This window comes from Ahaetulla prasina, chromosome 2 (genome assembly GCF_028640845.1).
Source record: "Ahaetulla prasina isolate Xishuangbanna chromosome 2, ASM2864084v1, whole genome shotgun sequence".
Lineage (NCBI taxonomy): Eukaryota > Metazoa > Chordata > Lepidosauria > Squamata > Colubridae > Ahaetulla > Ahaetulla prasina.
The window spans coordinates 261038704-261056722 of NC_080540.1; the positions used below are offsets into that span (position 1 = coordinate 261038704).

The 18019-nt window shown below is 36.2% G+C and overlaps 1 long non-coding RNA gene across 8 annotated transcripts in view; it reads left to right on the forward strand.

Moving 5' to 3' along the window:
* LOC131192314 (uncharacterized) overlaps nucleotides 1–18019 on the forward strand; it is a 124964-nt gene that overhangs the window by 74659 nt on the left and 32286 nt on the right. For 6 of the 8 annotated variants that reach the window (XR_009153701.1, XR_009153699.1, XR_009153698.1 and 3 more), the window contains 3 exons: nucleotides 2161–2342; nucleotides 3212–3476; nucleotides 12682–12933. This is a non-coding gene — a long non-coding RNA (uncharacterized LOC131192314). The remainder of the gene's footprint in view (nucleotides 1–2160; nucleotides 2343–3211; nucleotides 3477–12681; nucleotides 12934–18019) is intronic. The other 2 variants (XR_009153700.1, XR_009153704.1) reach the window with 1 other exon arrangement.

Below are 18019 nucleotides of genomic sequence, written 5' to 3' on the forward strand. Positions count from 1 at the left end.
ACTTTAGCTTAACAGAATAACAGAGTTGGAATGGATCTTGGAAGACTTCTATTCAATCTCCTGCTCAGGGAGGAAGCCCTATACCATTTTAGACAAATGGTTGTTCAATCTCTTCTTAAACTTCCAGTGTTGGAGCATTCACAAACTTCTGGAGGCAAGTTGTTCCACTGATTAATTGTTCTGTCAGGAAATTTCTCCTTAGTTCTAGGTTTGTTCTCCTTGATTTAGTTTCTATTCATTGCTTCTTGTCCTGCCTTCAACTGCTTTGGAGAATAGGTTGACTCTCTCTTCCTTGTGGCAACCACTTAGATATTGGAACACTGCTATCATGTCACCCCTAGTCCTTATTTTCATTAAACTAATGAAATCTAAAAAGGAGCACAACACTCTTTGAATGCTATTTTCTGCACTCCTGACAGCTGGAGGGAGCAGTGATTGGCTCACAATTTCTTAGCTGCTACTAAGGAATTGAGGAGTAGGAATGTTGGCAATGTGGAAATGCCCTTTCTTAGAATTTTAAATCTTATTTTAATAATGAAATTTATAATCTTCAGTTTGCGTATAATTCAATAACTGTTCTTGTTAAAGCTGATGTTGCTTCATTTTTCATAGATGCAAATTGCATGTTACACTTGATCGCATCCACACCATAGAAGAAAGCATAAGAATCAGGGGAAGACACCCTGATTACCAATATATGCCATCTACAACATGGTTCTAGGAGAAGGCAATAGTAAACGTCTTCTGAAAATGTTGCCCAGAAAACTGCATGGATTCATCCAATACAATGCAGCCTTTTTACTCAGTATAAAAATAAACCCCCTTTTATAGTGGGTTGGTTTGCTTTTGCTTGTTCTTAGTAGGAGCTAGTTTAGTGTAGCGGTTAAGGCACCAGGCTAAAAACTGGAAGATTGTGAGCTCTAGATCAGCTTGGGCATAAAACTAATTTGGTGACCTTGGATCAGTTGCTTTTTCTCAGCATTAAGGAGAAAGTGATAGCAAGTCTTTATTGAAATCTTGCCAAGAAAACTGTAGGAAACCTGTCCAGGCAGTCATTCATCAGTAGTCAATATTGACAAGGGCACAAAATAAAAAAATAAGTAAACAAATCAAATCTTAGTGCTGTGCAGGACAATCACTCTTCGTTGTTGCATTGATGGCTTCCGTGGATCAGGATGAGAGATGCATGCCATGGTCTGCAGAAAAGAGGTTTATTTGGATAGTTATCACAGTATATTTAGAAAAGGATAAGATATAGAGTTCAGGGCAGAGCTGGACAAGAAGTTTCCTGCAGGAGTCAAAGATTTCTGAGAAAAGGCCTTGATATTTTACACTTCTTATGTAGCAGGATCTGACCATGAGCTTCCTTAAGATAGTACAAACCTTTGGGAACAAAATGTGTTTTTGAAATCTATTCAATTCTGATAGCTTTGTGGGAAGCAATTTTTTCAGTCCTATTAAAAAACTTAAACTACTGCATGAACCTATGTTCAAAAGTGGTTTACTATTTTTTTAATAGAAATGTTTCATATGGGACGAGATTTGATATATAGAATGCCACTGTCAATTGTTTTGAAAAGTCATGGATTTCAAATCTGGCTATACTACTTTGTAGAGAATATCAACAAAGTGTGATGCAGCATCTGCAGAGAAAGATATTTACTGGGAAACTTTTCTAAATTTCTGAAGTGCCACTCATTGATCTCAGACAAATCGTTGAAAATATGGCCTTTGCAAACATTGTGGAGTTGGAAAGCTGGCAGCCTGCCTGGTTCCTACTTAAAAGCTTGTCATTCATGGGAAATAAATTTATCTAACTTGACAAAAGTCAAGGTTTTCATGTTTTACTGCAATCAGACTGATATCACAGATAATTTAAAATCCTGCCACATATAATATCTACAGATAATTAGTCATACATGTAAGACATTTTTAAAGTCTGTATAAATACCTTTAAACTATTTAATAGCTAAGATTTTGTCCTTCCCCACTTTAATATTTTATATTAAAATATATTTTACTGAGTAACAGAGAACTTTGATTTGCATGTATTAGTGGTTTCATTTGGAAATGACCTTTTTTACAAAATTACAAAAAGCCAGCATATAATCAGAACTGCAAACCTTGCTTTTAACATTCCCTTCTATTTTAATTTTGTAGATACCCTGTAGTCTGCTCGCCTGTCAAGGAGACGTGGAAATGTGCTGGCATTCCAGCTGAAGACATCATTATGAGTGAGAAAATGCTCAAGGCCTTTTTTCAAAGTGGGCGCTGAAAGAGATGCTTTCCTTCTTTAACTCCAGGGGATGCTAAGAGCTGCCCCAGCAGACAGGTATCATAAGGTCAGTAATTGTGTGTGTGTGTGTGATTGTGTGTGTGCGTGCATGTGCCCAAGCATTTAGAAAAACCGCTTAGGATTTTACTAGAATGTGGGTAAAGATTTTTTTAAAAAAACTAATGAAGATGCAGACCCAGCACAAACGAAGGAATTGACAAGAAAGGATAATAAACTTGCCACAAAAGAGTTCTGGGCAGCACAATACTGGCAGAAGTGATTTTAATATCTGACAGGTTAAGTTTCCTAATCTTTGCTATTGATATTGATGGGAAGTTTCATCTGCTTTTAGAGATTGTATCTGTGAAGACAAGTTGCACTGCACGCATAACATGGGAACAAGTTTGCTGGAGATCACTGCTCTTCTTCCTCTGTGATAAAAATTGATATGAACTGTTTTAAACTGCTGGCAGATAATTACTCTGAACACTCAATAAGGAAAGCTATATCTTTAGAGTCTTCCTTTATCTTTTTAAAAAAATCCACTTTTTCATCCTCTTTTGTTTCTTTGATTACTTTGAGCCTTGTAATCAAACTAAGCTTAGTTCCTGGACCCTGGGGGCAGTATCTCTTAGTTCCCTGTCAAGGAGCGTTGCAAAACAATCAATCTTGCTCTCGCACTCTCTTGGTGGAAGTGCCACAACACGAAGAGTGCAATGCTTTGCTCTTGTGATGAAGCCTCAATGACAAAAGTTTTTATAAGCAGCTGACTGTATTTAGGGTTATGAATATGCAATGACTCTCATTAGTATTGAAGCATAGGAGCAGGGGCTGACATCCTCCTCCCCACCCCGCTTAGAGCTGCTGCAGAATTGTCTAATGAATTGTCTTTCTTGCTCATTCACTTGCACAGCCTTTTTCTGTTGTTTCTCCCAGTTCCAAGTGGAGTTGCCCAGTTTAAGAATACTATTGACTGCAGAAATTAAATGCCAAGAACTGCTAAACAATCTTGAAATAGTGTTTAAACTGTCAAAACAGAAAACATGTAGCTCTACAGGAGATAAACGCAACACAACGGAAGAGACCTCTGGACAAGAACTTTGCTCACAATCAGCATAGGAATTTGGAGACATGGTCTTTTTCTTCCATCCATGCCTTCCCAAGCATGAAATTGACAACAGGAGCTGAAGTCAAGCTGCAGGTATCTGATTTCTAGTTTGACTTTTTCATAGAAAAAAGATGATGAATCTGCATACAATAACTATTCATATCGCAGAACTATTTGGTGACTCTTTCAAGACTCTATCCAACCCTTTTAATGTAGATCAGACCAACTTTTTGTCGGGCCTCCATGCATAATCTAGCATGCACATTGAAAATGTTTCAGCAAACTTTGATATAAAGCCATGATGGCAAATCTATGACACATGTTTTTGAAGTGGCATGCAGAGCCATCTTTCTGGGTATGTGAGCCATCACTCGTTGTTCTTCCGGATTCTGGCACGCCGACCAGCTGGTCTTCATGCATGCAGGAGCACTGGAAACTGGAAGAGCAGCCTCCCAGTGTGCATGTGCGCGCTGAGTGGCTGCTCTTCTGATTTCCGGCATGCACATGCACACCGGCCACTTGGTCTTCTGGCTTCTGGCACGCATGTGCATGCAAAGACCAGCTGGCTGATGCGCATGGGTATGCCAGAAACCGGAAGATCATCTTTCCTTGGTTCGCCAACACTGATATAAAGCATACAGGAAGCTTCCAAACACTCTCACATATGTGGCTCAGTGAGATAAATTAAATTCTTCACTCTAACCTTTTTAAAAAAAATCAACCTCATAAACTGACAGACTGCAATTATAAAATGATAAGCTCTAAGAAGGAACAAATAGGAGTTCAAAAGTTTGAGAAGCTTCTTTATACATTTAATTTGTAATTAAAAGAGTCATATTTGTAGAAGGAATTGTTAGTTTTGATTTATTTGTGGGATAGCAGACAGCAACTTATTTGCTTAGTTCTCGAACCACTTAATCATTGTATATGTGTGTGTGTGTGTGTGTGCTTTATACATGCATTTTAAGAATAAACACAGCTGTGACAAATATGTCATACATCAAATACTTGTTTCCTCTGTCTCTTGGCTTCAGTGATTGTACATGACTATGAACAAGTAAGTAATAAAATCTGGAGAAAGATGAAACCAATCAGGATCTTTTTAAAGTCCATCAATCATTCTGTGCAACCATGATATTATTAGCTCAAGTAAGCCTTGTTCTTGCCATTTAATGGACATCAAAACCTCCCTCACCCCCAGTTTCATCCTGAGACCAAAATTACCATGGGAAATAATTTTTATGGACATTATCTTAGTAAGGAACCAATCAGATATAATCACATAACATGCTACTGAATAATTTAATAGTCTTCCTAAATTTGCATTCTTTTTTTGTATGTATTAGCCCATACTTCTAAAACTATATGGGTTAAAATATATACCCCATCCTGTGATTGTAAGGAGACAAAAGCATGTGATTTTTCATAACCTATGTATCTTCTAATTATCATTGCTTTCCGCTGATGTCTAGCACATGTGAATATCCATGTAAAAATATTTTGTTCCTGGACTTTTTCTTTAATTATACTACTATGAAATCTTAACTACTCCCAGCTGTAAAAACAGCAAGCATAAGAAAACCAAAAGTGAAACAATTATTTTGAAACAAAATCGACTATGGTATGCAAATAACAACCAGCATGCCTGATAGATATTGTAATGAACCCTAGAATTGTATTATATGACAATATTTCAGTTTTAATTGCAAACTGAGTAAAGATGATTTGGGATCTGTAATTAGCACATACATTCCAGACCTCATGACTGCTATGAAAACCCATAGTATTTATGGAATGATTATCTGGATATAAGTTGGTGTTTCTTGTTTTCAAAAAATACTTGTAAAATACGATTTAAGAAAGAGAAAAAAGATTAGTTCATATATTTCTAGTATTAAAACACCAGTTTCTTTATCTGCTGTAGTATGGACTTTAGTCATGTTGTTTTAAATAACGTGAAAAGAAATAATATTTGTTCCAGATAGTGATGTGTTAAAAAATATCTATGTGCAAAGCTGTAACTGTCCAAGGAATGGGTGTCTGTAATTCATAAAAGATACGTTTAAAAGACACTCTTTTTCTGAGAATTTGGTCGAATTGGTACTGGTTCAAAATATGAAGTTCTAATTTTACTGCAATGTGAAACAGCTGTTTGTAAAATGCAGGGATAGTAGCAACATACAGTTGTAATTTGGAACAAACACACTCTTCTGTCCCCTTTGGTATTTACTTACTATAAGTCTGTCATATTTTTAAATAAAATTGGTCGTGGTCTAGGGTTGGAAACAATTATTTTTTCTTCATAAAACTTGTAATTATTTTGCACTGCAAAAAGGTGCAAAGCAAAGAAAAGGCAACAAACTTTGAACATTCCTTGAAATGTACTAAAATTATTGTATTTAGTTCTGAACTTTTGAATATGACTACTTTGCTCAGAACTATGAGTTGGATGCAAATTAAGATTTTTGTCCTATAGCTCATAACATAAAAGTGAGTTCCATTTGCATGATTATGTCTTACTTTGAACCAGCCGATATGAAATTGTGCTATCCATTGCTCAATCTATTTTAGAGGACACATTAGTCCCCTACAGCAGATGTTTAGGGTGATTTAGAATACTTTGAAACTGAAGCAACCTACAAGCATAAGAAAATAAATTAGTAAATGGCATACATTTAAGGGAAAGAAGAAACTGCTCCTTTCACTTCTGCTGATGAAAAAGTTTTTATCGACTGTTGATTTGGACTATGTTATAAAACATGCTAACAATCCATGATGACATCATGGCGGGTGGTCGGAGCCTTCTGCCAGTTTTACTACTGGTTCTATAGACCAGACCTAACCGGGAGCAACCCACTACTGGTTTGCATCCAGTAATGTCTACTAATATGTAGGAAAGATATAAAGGTGGAAAACACCTTACTCCTTATGACCATGGAATTCTAAAACTATAGTATTTGTACCACAGAGTCGGTATTGGACCATGCTCTTAGTACAGAGATTTATTTTGTAGCATACTAATAGACAATTGCATTCTCTGTAGAGTTGAACAGCAGAATTGTTGGATATATGAAAATATACTGTATCCCAGCATATTAGAAAGAAAGAAGCTGTGACAAGCAACTTTTCTATATGTGGATTTTTCTTTTTTTTTAAAAAAATATGTGAAGAATACTTGTATCTCTACATTTAGCCTAGACATGTGTTTTAAACTTACATAGGATATTTTGAGAAAAATTAACCTCTTGATTTTGTTGCCTTTTAACTGGATATTGAACCATGTTACACATTTCACACAGACAAACTTATTATAACTTAATATGCATTGAGTGTATGTAATCTAATACAAAATGCGGTACATAACCATGTTCATTTTATGAGCACACATAATATTTGTTACATGGACATATAGAAAAGGGTAACAATCTAGTAAATTACACTTTTTAATGGTGTCTGAGCACTGATTATTGTTCATTTTCAGAGGCAAAATCATATTTTGTGTCTAGAGTGACACTACATATCATCTGAATGTGGACTGAATACAAAAGTGAGCAACCAGTACACTGAGTTGGTTTAATCATGCAGAAAGAAAGAATTAATATCAAACTGCATAATTCATGTATTCAGAACATTTTCTACATGTTTTGTGTCAAACTTCCGGCCCACAGGCTGGATGCGTCACGTGCTGGACACACCCACACCCACACCCAGTTTAACGAACGGGAAACAAGTCCCGATATGTCAGGTGACGCTGCTGTGACGATGTTAGTTTGAACCCCTAGTCTAAAGGAAAAAGCTTTGGTTACATAGTACTGATGAGCCCTTGAAAAACAGAGGGATGAGAAGTTACAAACAACTGATGTATGGATGAGTGATGCAGGGATGTATGGATGAGGTGGAAGCAAATATGGTTTGGGTGTATACCTATGTGCCTTTTGCAAATTAATTATTAATATCTTACTGGTGAAATGATACATTATTGCATCTTAGTCATATTAATATGGAGGAAAGCTATAAATTGGATTCAGTGATGGAAATTTTTTATGTGAATGAATAAAAACATGTAGTTTTCCACAATGGCCAAGACATGTGTACAAAATCCCAAGGAGATAATATGGAGAGTAGGAGAGCTGCACTATTATTTTCCAGCATCTTGTATTATGAGCTATCATGCAGGGGTGAAATTCAGCAGGTTCTGACAGGTTCTGGAGAACCGGTAGTGGAAATTTTGAGTAGTTCAGAGCAAATACTGGTAAATACCACCTGTGGCTGTTCCCAGAGTGGGGTGGGAATGGAGATTTTGCAATATCCTTTCCCCAGGAGGGGGAGGGAATGGGATTTTGTAGTTTCCTTCCTGTGGAGTGGGATGGGAATGGAGATTTTGCAGTATCCTTCCCCTGCCACGCCCATCAAGCCACACCACACTCACCAAGCCACACCACACCCATCAAGCCACGCCGACAGAACCGGTAATAAAAAAAATTGAATTCCACCACTGATATCATGTCTCTGAAATTGGAATTAAGAGACCATAGCTGGTAATCACAAGGAACTGTATACTCAATAAATTAAGCTAATGATGAATCAAAGTAAACTAACTAGTGCTATTATCCCATCTTGTGCAAGCTAAATTTCATAGGTTAACCGTTCCAAAGCAGAATCTTTCTAGGCTCTTTTGAGGATCAGCATATAATAGCTTGCCTACCAGAACTGCTTTGAGAAGCAGGTGGCTACAGCTCTAGAAATGACAACCTTCTTTTAGTTTTTCTGATATTTGGTGACAGGGTACAAATCATGCAAGAGCAATACCTTCCAGTCCTAGAGTCAATTTGGAATGTAGACATGGATTGTGATATCAATGTCACGGTGCACATGCTTTGAGAAAGTCATTATGACGAATAATAGAGAGATTCAGTGGGAAGCCACTGAAAGCTGTAATTTAGGGTTCCAGAAGCCACAGTATTACGATTACCATTAAAATTTACAGTGACAGAAGCCCAATTACACATGGTTATTTTCTTTTCTTAAATCAAACTATATTTCTGCTGTACATGAAAGATTCATTTCCTCCCTCCAATCACTGTCACGGGAACCTATTTTTGTAGCTTCTGGTGTCAGAAGAGATGGGTTAGCCTTATCTCTATGACAATGAAAGGATCAATGAGGGTAGCAAAGCTGGGAGCCTCTTTGGAGCCAGCAGAGAAAACTCATTTGCATGATAATCAGCACCATGCAAACCTCCACACTTAGCAAAGTACAGCTCAAGTATAATAGCAGTCATGAAACAGAACTGAAGTAGAAGCTTCCCACTAATTTTGGGAAAGCTGGTAGATAAAGCAACAAAGTCAAGCTTCAGTAGCAACAGCTACTTCCCAGACAAGATAAAAGAGACTGAAGTTTCAGTCTGAAAGATTGGTTACTCATGCCCCTTTTGCTTATTGAATTCATCTGGATGAGACCCGATTACTTTATTGAAATAATTTTTTCTCTACTAGCTATCTTTTGGGGGAATGCATTTAAACATGCATTCTGTTCTATTCTCGTGACAAATTGTACATGAAATTGTCATCTCTTGGTGAGTTAGTCCAATGCTTCATTTTTTTTATTTATTTATTTTTGTCACAACATCATATAAAAAGGATTATATAGTATATAAACATATATATGAGTAAATATTAGGAGGTATAAGCACCAATATATATATAGGAAGAAGAAAAGAAAAGAAAAAAAAAACAATAGGACAGGAACGGTAGGCACGTTTGTGCGCTTATGCACGCCCCTTATTCTTAGGAATGGGGTGATGTCAATAGTAGAAAGTTTTTGGTTGAAGCTTTTAGGATTATGGGAAGAGACCACAGAGTCAGGTAAAGTATTCCAAGCACTGATGATTCTGTTACAGAAGTCATATTTTCTGCAATCTAGATTAAAGCGGTTAACATTAAGTTTAAATCTGTTGGTTGCTCTTGTATTATTGCAATTAAAGCTGAAGTAGTCTTTAACAGGAAGGACATTACAATAGATGATTCTATGAGTTAAACTTAGGTCTTGTCGAAAGCAACGGAGTTCCAAGTTTTCTAAGCCTAGGATTTCAATCACATATAAATATTTTATTTATTACATTTTTATTATTTTCTCTAAGGAAAACTAGGAATCAATAGTTTTCCCTTCCTCCTACCTCATTATATTCTCAGAACAATCTTCTGGGGTAGATGAACAGCTCAAGTGACCCTACCTAGCAACTTTACCATTGAGTAGGGACTTTAATGTTGTTGTTTTAGCTGAACAATGGTTCAGAATGGTTTATTATTAATTTTAAATTAATTTAAATTAATTAATTTAATTTAATTTAAATATAAATGGATATTTATATCATTAAAATTGTTACAGGCAGACAGATAATTGTCCATAGTTTCTTTGGATCCAGGCTTCCAAGCAAGAAAGTACAAATAAGGAGTCTTTCTAAGATTTTTTGATAAACAGAGCTTAGGTAAAAGTTTTTGAAGAACAAAGCTTCTGTATAATTCTGTGTTTCTGTGCTGTTCAATTAGGATACATATCCTGTTCTGAAAGTTTATCAGCAATTGCTGAAGAAAATAGATGAATGTAAAACATGTACTCTTTTCTCAAAATGGAAACTGGAAGCTTAAATAACAACAATAAGAATAAAATAAAATAATTTAAACCTGAAGCATATGAACAAAATCACAGTTAAGGTGAAATTAAACATATTTAATAAAAAAAAATGCAAGTAGAAAAAATAGGGACCACCTTGGTGGGAAGGTAACAGCATTCCGTGCGCCTTTGGCATTGAGTCATGCCGGCCACATGACCACGGAGACGTCTTCGGACAGCGCTGGCTCTTCGGCTTTGAAACGGAGATGAGCACCACCCCCTAGAGTCAGCAACGACTAGCACGTATGTGCGAGGGGAACCTTTACCTTTACTTTACCTAATAAAAGAGTGGCGATCCTCCCCAAACATTCTCCCAGACCAAGCAAGCAAATAGACAGACTGACTAGAGAACAATCAGGCCAATGGCCCTTTCTAAATAATGATGTTTTAAGATCAGTCAATTGTCACATGCCTGCTCATTATTTATAACTGGATTTCAAATGATGACATGTACCCATCATAGGTTTATCATCTCTGACAGAATAAGAACATCATCTAATTCTGCCAATTGAAACACATGGCTTTTCTCAGTTATAGTTTTCATTTCTGGTAGTTATCAAATCTTGAGTAATCAAGTGATGAGTGATTAAGTCATGTGCATAAATATGTAAACTATTTATTCAAATGTAATTGAGTTATAATTGATTATGGCATGCCTTGTAGAAGATGTACCATGTAATAGGTCTCCCTTGTATTTACCAGTTCTGAAAATGCTGAGCCTCAGATATACTTCAGTTTCCTTGAAGAAATGGCATAAATAAAGCTACAATGAATACTGATGAGTCATAGAAATAGGCATGTTCCATCTCATCCTCAATGATTCTATCTGAAGGGATACTCTATGGTCAAATACTCATTAATCTATGCTTCTATGTTCCAAAGAAAAGGCTACCATATAGCTGTTTACCTTACTATTACTTTGTGTATGATGATCTTTAACTAAAGTAAAGTTTATCCTGTTTGGTCATACATTTAGTCTGATAATGAAGAATCTGGGTTTTGATTATTTTGAAAGAGGGAAAATTCAACAATGAACAACTATTGAATCTCTGAGTTTTAATTTTTTAAAATCATTATTAAAGGGTGAAAACTTTCTATGTAGTAGCATTGCAAGTATTAATACTAACAACAAACAGCAACAAATAAACAGCATCTAAATTGTAACTAGGGCTAAATTCAGGAATTTGAATAAAGTGAGTAATTAGACCAGGACTTATTAGATATTTCTTTCAAACTTTGTCAAGTTATATTCATTCAGAGTCAGTAGTGTTAGGATCATTGGTGGAATTCAGCCAGTTTGCACCACTTCGGGAGAACCGGTTGTTAACTTTCTGAGCAATTTGGCAAACTGGTTGTTGGAAGAAATCATTAGGGCAGAGAACTGGTTGTTAAATTACTTGAATCCCACCACTGATTAGGACCCATAACCCCATTGTTGTTGTTGTAGTAGTTTTGGATGGTTTTCAATGGTAACTCTCCAAGCAACCATATTACAGTGATCTTTTCGGTTTCTTCAGAATCTATGTTATTCCAGTTTGAAATGAGATGAGATTACTGCAGTACATTAACTGCTCTTCATTCCTTCTAGAGTATGTCATCTCTGAAAAAACTGTAATTCCTTTAAACTTGATATGTTTATTATATGCATATTTAAAAGTTCATTTTAGTGTTACATATTATTAAATATGCAGTCTTTTTTAAAGAAGCTGTTAAATAGAATATATATATCGTTCCTATCACCCGTCTTCTTCCACTAATGACTGTATGACTAACTTTATTGCTTGTATCCTTACGATTTATATTGACTGTTTCCTAATATGATTTGATTGCTTATTTGTACCCTATAACTATCATTAAATGTTGTACCTTTTGATTCTTGATGAATGTATCTTTTCTTTTATGTACACTGAGAGCGTATGCACCAAGGCAAATTCCTTGTGTGTCCAATCACACTGGCCAATAAAATTCTATTCTATTCTATTCTATTCTATTCTATTCTATTCTATTCTATTCTATTCTATTCTATTCTATTCTTCAAATCAGTTAAATCCTGAACTTTTAATTGAGGTCCTTTAAAAAGATCAAGTACTGTCTTTCACTGTTTTTATGTGGGCATTGTTTCTCTATAGTTCTTTGTTTTTAAAAGTTTTAATGATTGTAAGCCACCCAGAGTTGTTGGGAGTCAGACAGCATATAACTTTAATACATTATTTTGAGTGGAAAATAGAAACAAAAAAATAGTATATAACATTTCCTACACTCTTATTGCATGTGACCTCACTCAAGATGACATGTGATCTTTCCTTCATCAACTGTACACACATTTTAAAAATGCCTTTAAAAGATTACTTGATTAATGAAGCTTAAGATTAATTGATAAAAGCTAGAGCTTCACTGCCACAACCATCCAGGCCATATGAACTAATATGAAAAAGATCTGGGTGAAGAAATGCCATTTCTTTTCTCTTATTCAGCAAACTGATAATAACATGAAGAAAGTCAAGCAATTTTACATGCTTTTCAGCACTTCATATAGCCGCCATACCATTTGGCATGCTTTTCTCATGTTCCACAATTGCTGAGAATAATCTTTCTAGTGAAAGTTGTCCTTTTTTCTTTTTCATAGATTGGATGATGCAGCTAATGCATAGGCAAAATTTGAAATGAGCACGTTTGAAATCCTGAAGCTGTGGGGTCTGTGGTCCGCAGCTCCTTCTCCCAAGCACCATAGAAGGACTGAATTGATAGGGCTTGTCCTCTGCTACTGATAACCAAGATTTGATCCATAAAAGTTGGCAGCTTTGTGAGCAATAGGAAAGGAGCAGTTTTACTTTAACTCTAGCCATTGAATCTGAAGAGTAATTGCCACCCTGGAAAGGTAATTATATATGCTATTGTTTATACACATAATAGGTCTGGAATGCATGTTCTGCAAATAGAAAAAAGAAAAAGAAAATCCTGCTTTCAGATTGGGGCGGTACACAATGTATAGTGACAGAATGCCACAAATAGCATTCATACCCCTGCATGTTAATAGGTGATTTCTCTTGGTGTGTGTGTTTAAGGCGGGTGGGTGGGGGGGAGGGATTTAGAGCATGAAAGGGGAGGGAAGGCAAAAAGGCTTTTTTATAAAGTACCATGTAAATACAAGTGATTTCCCCCTCTCCCTCGCTGTTCCTAGTTCCCTTTCTCTCGCTGTCTTTTTCTTTTTAAAAGAATCAAGAGAAATGTTTTTGAAGCTTCAAAGGGATTGTACTCTTCTCTTACCCCATGGGAATATTAATTACTCCCAAACTTTTAAAATTTCTTGAACAATACCATATGTGTTTGTAAAAGAAATTACAGAGAAAGCTGTACTAAAGGGGTCTTGACTTGAATTGCCCTGAAATTGGACTAAACAGTTTGACAGAATATTGGATAGCAGTGTGAAGCATCCTGCTGTGCCTGGAGTGGAACACCACACACACACACACACACACACACACACACACACACACACACACACACACACACACACAGAGGGACAGAGAGAACGCACGCACGCACGCGTGCACACACACATACACAGAATGTGTGTGTGTGTGAGAGAGAGAGAGACAGAGAGAATTTTGATTACCAGAATGTCTCTTGCATCCATTATATTTTGGCTATTTAAAAGCATTTATTGGAAATAACATATAGATTGCCATGATACGCCCTTCCTGGACTATAAATATGCCTTTCTCAAGAACAAAATTATATTTACATTGCAAAGAATGCTTCAGAGTAGTGTAGGAACAAGAATGGCACAAAGCCAAGAATTCTTTTGTATTTTAATATTGAACCAAGCATTGTTAGGGGCTGAAGCAAATCATCATGGGTTATGCTCTGTTGTGGTGTCCAGTAAATTGCATGACCAGCTTGTTAGGCTTGACAAGAGCCCTTTCCCTAACAAAGGCCTCGGCAACTCCTAGCAGCCACGGAATGTCAGAATGAACACATTTCACACACAGATGTGTGACCATAATGGCTGTTAGAATAGATGCATGTGGTGGAGAAGAGGGGGAGTCATGGGCTGGAGGGGTGAACAGTTAGCAGTAGGGACCCAGCCCTGTTGACCATTTTTAATCAGTTCTTCTGTAAACAATTCAACAATTTCATTGTTCTCCAAAAACTAATAAAGAGAAACAAGCACTTTTCATTCATCTTGAAGTAATTTTCTGTCAGGTTCAAGCCCCTTGTGGCCTACAGCTTGTGCACAGCTAGCTGTGTGATACCACTACTATTTCAATTTATTTTACAAACTCTGACCATTCAAATGTCAGCTAGTGTTCACCAAGCCGGCATCTGAAATTGTGCAGTTAACGAGTTTTACAACACTTCTATCAAGAGAAACTGTTTAGCATAACTGACTCTTAAGGAGTTATTATACCTCTAAAAATCCATTTTAAGGGGCATTATTTAAATAAAATAGAAAAACGGTTCACTGCCTTTTAAAGGGGCTACAAAAAAAGTCCATCAGATCCAGTGCAGTAATCCTCAGCTTAAAGCACTCTCAAGAGCCCTTCTGGGAATTATCAGCATAATGAAATGTTTTGTGAAATGTCCAGATAGATTCCTCTACTCCACAATTTTATGGCACCATATTTATTTTCCACCCATTTTTTTAAAGTGAATTACTTTTCGACAGGATGACTTTACACTCGGCAGATTAACTGAACACATACTATTACTAAGGTTATAGAGTGGAAGGCAGAGCTCTGTTTGCAGCATTGTCTATATAAAAGTCTCAGAAAAAGACGGGCCCTTTAAACCACCATAAGGCTTATGCTAATGTGGTGCCTCTTGTACATTATTTCCCATACCTTTTAACAATTCTGTTACACAGTTTGTAATCAAGCTATCCTTTTGGTTAAATACCCCCCTGCCCCTGAAGATAAAATGAAATTGCACTTACTGAATAAAGAGATATTTCTGGACACTAATATCAAAAGGAGTAGATGTTGTAAATTAATTATAGCTGCCAATGGCACCAAATTAGCTTAACTATAAAAGTCCATAATGGGTAGGGCACAAAATAACCCAAATATCTTGATAGGTATAAAAACCATACTAGCAATATAAAAAGCTATAAGGAACTATTTTAAAAGTGTATTCCAGAAAGACAATATATCAATAAAAGCCTTTAAATTTTGGAATACAAGTTCTTGTTTTATTATCCTTTGACAAGATGACCTTTATTGGTCCTTTTCATAAATACAGAGTAGTTTTATACTGCAACTGTGCATTCCTTGAGGAGCATCCCAGAGTCCGTAGATTTATTCAGATTTCCATCAATTTGTCATTTGGCAATTTTGAAGTCAGAAAGAGGAAAAAGTATACTTGGCAGGGTTGCTATAGGAAATGTCAGGAGAGGTCAAAGATCTGTTAGAAGATTTCAAATTCAACTTGCTCACCAAGATGGCTTATATCAGCATTTAATCTATGCCAGGCCTGGAGCTGGTATAGATTTGTTCCATGTCATTGGTTTTAGTTGCTCCCTCTTTTTCTCAAAACAAAACAAAACAAACAAACAAACAAACAAACAAATGTTGCAAAAACTAAGCAGGATCAGATGTAGTTAAAATCAGTGCTGCACAATCACATGGATGGCAAGTTGCAAGGCATCCCAGGATTGTAGGTTAAATTGAGAAGTTGAAAAAAATATCCTGGATGAAGGCAAAGTCAAATAATTTCTATAGTGCTACCAAGAAAATCACACAAACACATTTATGAAGGTATCAGGAGCTGCCTTAAGAAGACTTCAAACCTTTGCTTCTATTAGCTCTGGCAAGATTTTATGCCTTCATCACCAGATGATTAGGTTATTGTAAAATGTTCTAGATGAATTACTTTTGAAGTCTATCTGGAAGCTGCAATTGGTAGTGGAGCATGTGCTGGGAAAATCAACTTCTAGGAGCACATTACCAATGGTGGGATTCAAAATATTTTACTACCGGTTCTGTGGGCATTGGTTGGAGGGTGTGGCAGGGGAAGGATACTGTAAAATCTCCATTCCCTCCCCACTTCAGAGGAAGATTACTGCAAAATCACCATTTCCTTCTGATCAGTTGGGACTGATCAGTTGGGAGGCAGAGAATAGATAGGGGCAGGGCCAGTCAGAGGTGGTATTTACCGATTCTCCGAACTACTCAAAATTTCCACTACCGGTTCTCTAGAACTGGTCAGAACCTGCTGAAACCCACCTCTGCACATTACACTGTGCTTAGACCCTGTGTTGATTACCAATAGACTTCTTAGTGCAAGTCAAAATGCCGATATTAATTAAATTATGATTGAACATTAGATACCTGCAGGCAGCAATTTCCAGATATAACTGGCCATTTAATACGTACATCATGAGAAAATAGCTTGGGAAGATTAGAAGGACTGAAAATGTGTCCAACAATGTGTGGAATGGCTTCCCTCTGAATATCAGGCTTATCTACATACAAGCATTAAAACTGAATTGTTCCAGAGGTCTTTGGTGGTTTGATATTTAATACTATTGATAATTTTGTTGTAAAACGTTGCAGATTCATATTGTTATGAATCTGCATGGAGATGGTGATAAATAAGTAAACTAAAATAAAGATAACGGATTTTTCTAGAGACTCTGACTTTAGAATTAGAGCTACAAATGCTCTGTCCAAAGCAAGATATTAGTAACAACATTTATTCTTGAGTATTTAATAACTCATCTCTTTTACCAGGAATAGCTTATGGTATATATTAGAGTCTTATTTTTTTCCTAGTGTTTTGCTGCAAATGCAGGGTTTCCACTTTTTTAAAAAATGAACCAAATGTTGATCTATTGGTTGAGACAGAAATTGACTGGCTTGTTTCATGGCTAATATTAGCATGCAATGATTTCTTGCTATTTTCATTAATATTGGGCGGCCTGAAGAAAAAAGAAAGACGGAAGGAAGGAAGGAAGGAAGGAAAAGAAGGAAGGAAGGAAGGAAAGAAAGAAAGAAAGAAAGAAAGAAAGAAAGAAAGAAAGAAAGAAAGAAAGAAAGAGGCTTCAATAACCCTTAGAAACGATAAAAGCACTTACAGTTTATAAATCTTTGGGCATATTATATAAATGAATGCAGCAATTGTTTTAGTTTCCAGAAATTGACAAAGAAACATGATTTCAGCAGGGAACACACAAGTTCAGAGCTCCTTGACTGCTTGTTCACTTAATGCCAAACCATATTAATTTCCTCCCATTATCCATAGTTTATCATGACTTTGCTAGGTAGCCCTTCTTTTGTCCTTTCTTGATAAAATTAGCTGAAGCTTCATGTATCATAAGAGTTGACAAGACATCCTTTCCACGCTCTTATAGAATAACACGAGAAAGAAAAGGTTATGCTTTTTCCTGACCAAAAAATGGATGAGTTACTATCCCTGAGAGACCTGTTATAAGAAAAGGCATGGAATGAGCTCTCAGTTCAGATGTTATACCAGAAACATGAAGTTTAAATTTTCAGGCTACTGTGCATTGTTTTCCATCTCCTTCCAATTATTTTATAATAATATATCCTGATAAAATAACCAATGGCCATTGCTAACTAGAGATAATGAGCACTCCGTATGGAAAACACTAGGTTGAGGAATATTTTTTAGTTAGAACATAATATGTGTGTATATGAAGTGGATTTTTATGTTTTAATTTCATTGTCATTTTATTGTCGTTGCACTTCAAATGTCCAAATAATATCTCCCTTACATGGCTCACAAGGAAACATTCTTTAATAGTGGTACTGTGCTTTTTCAAAGGTAAAAATATGATCCTCCATTATCTTATGAAGCTTTTTGGTGTAAACTGGAAAAAAAACCATTCAAACTTTGATGGAAGCCAAATACATCATACACTAGTGTTTTGGGAAGAAAACAGCAACAATCATCATTATGTCTTGTGATATAGAGTAGCTGGATAACAGGATTGTAAATTATAA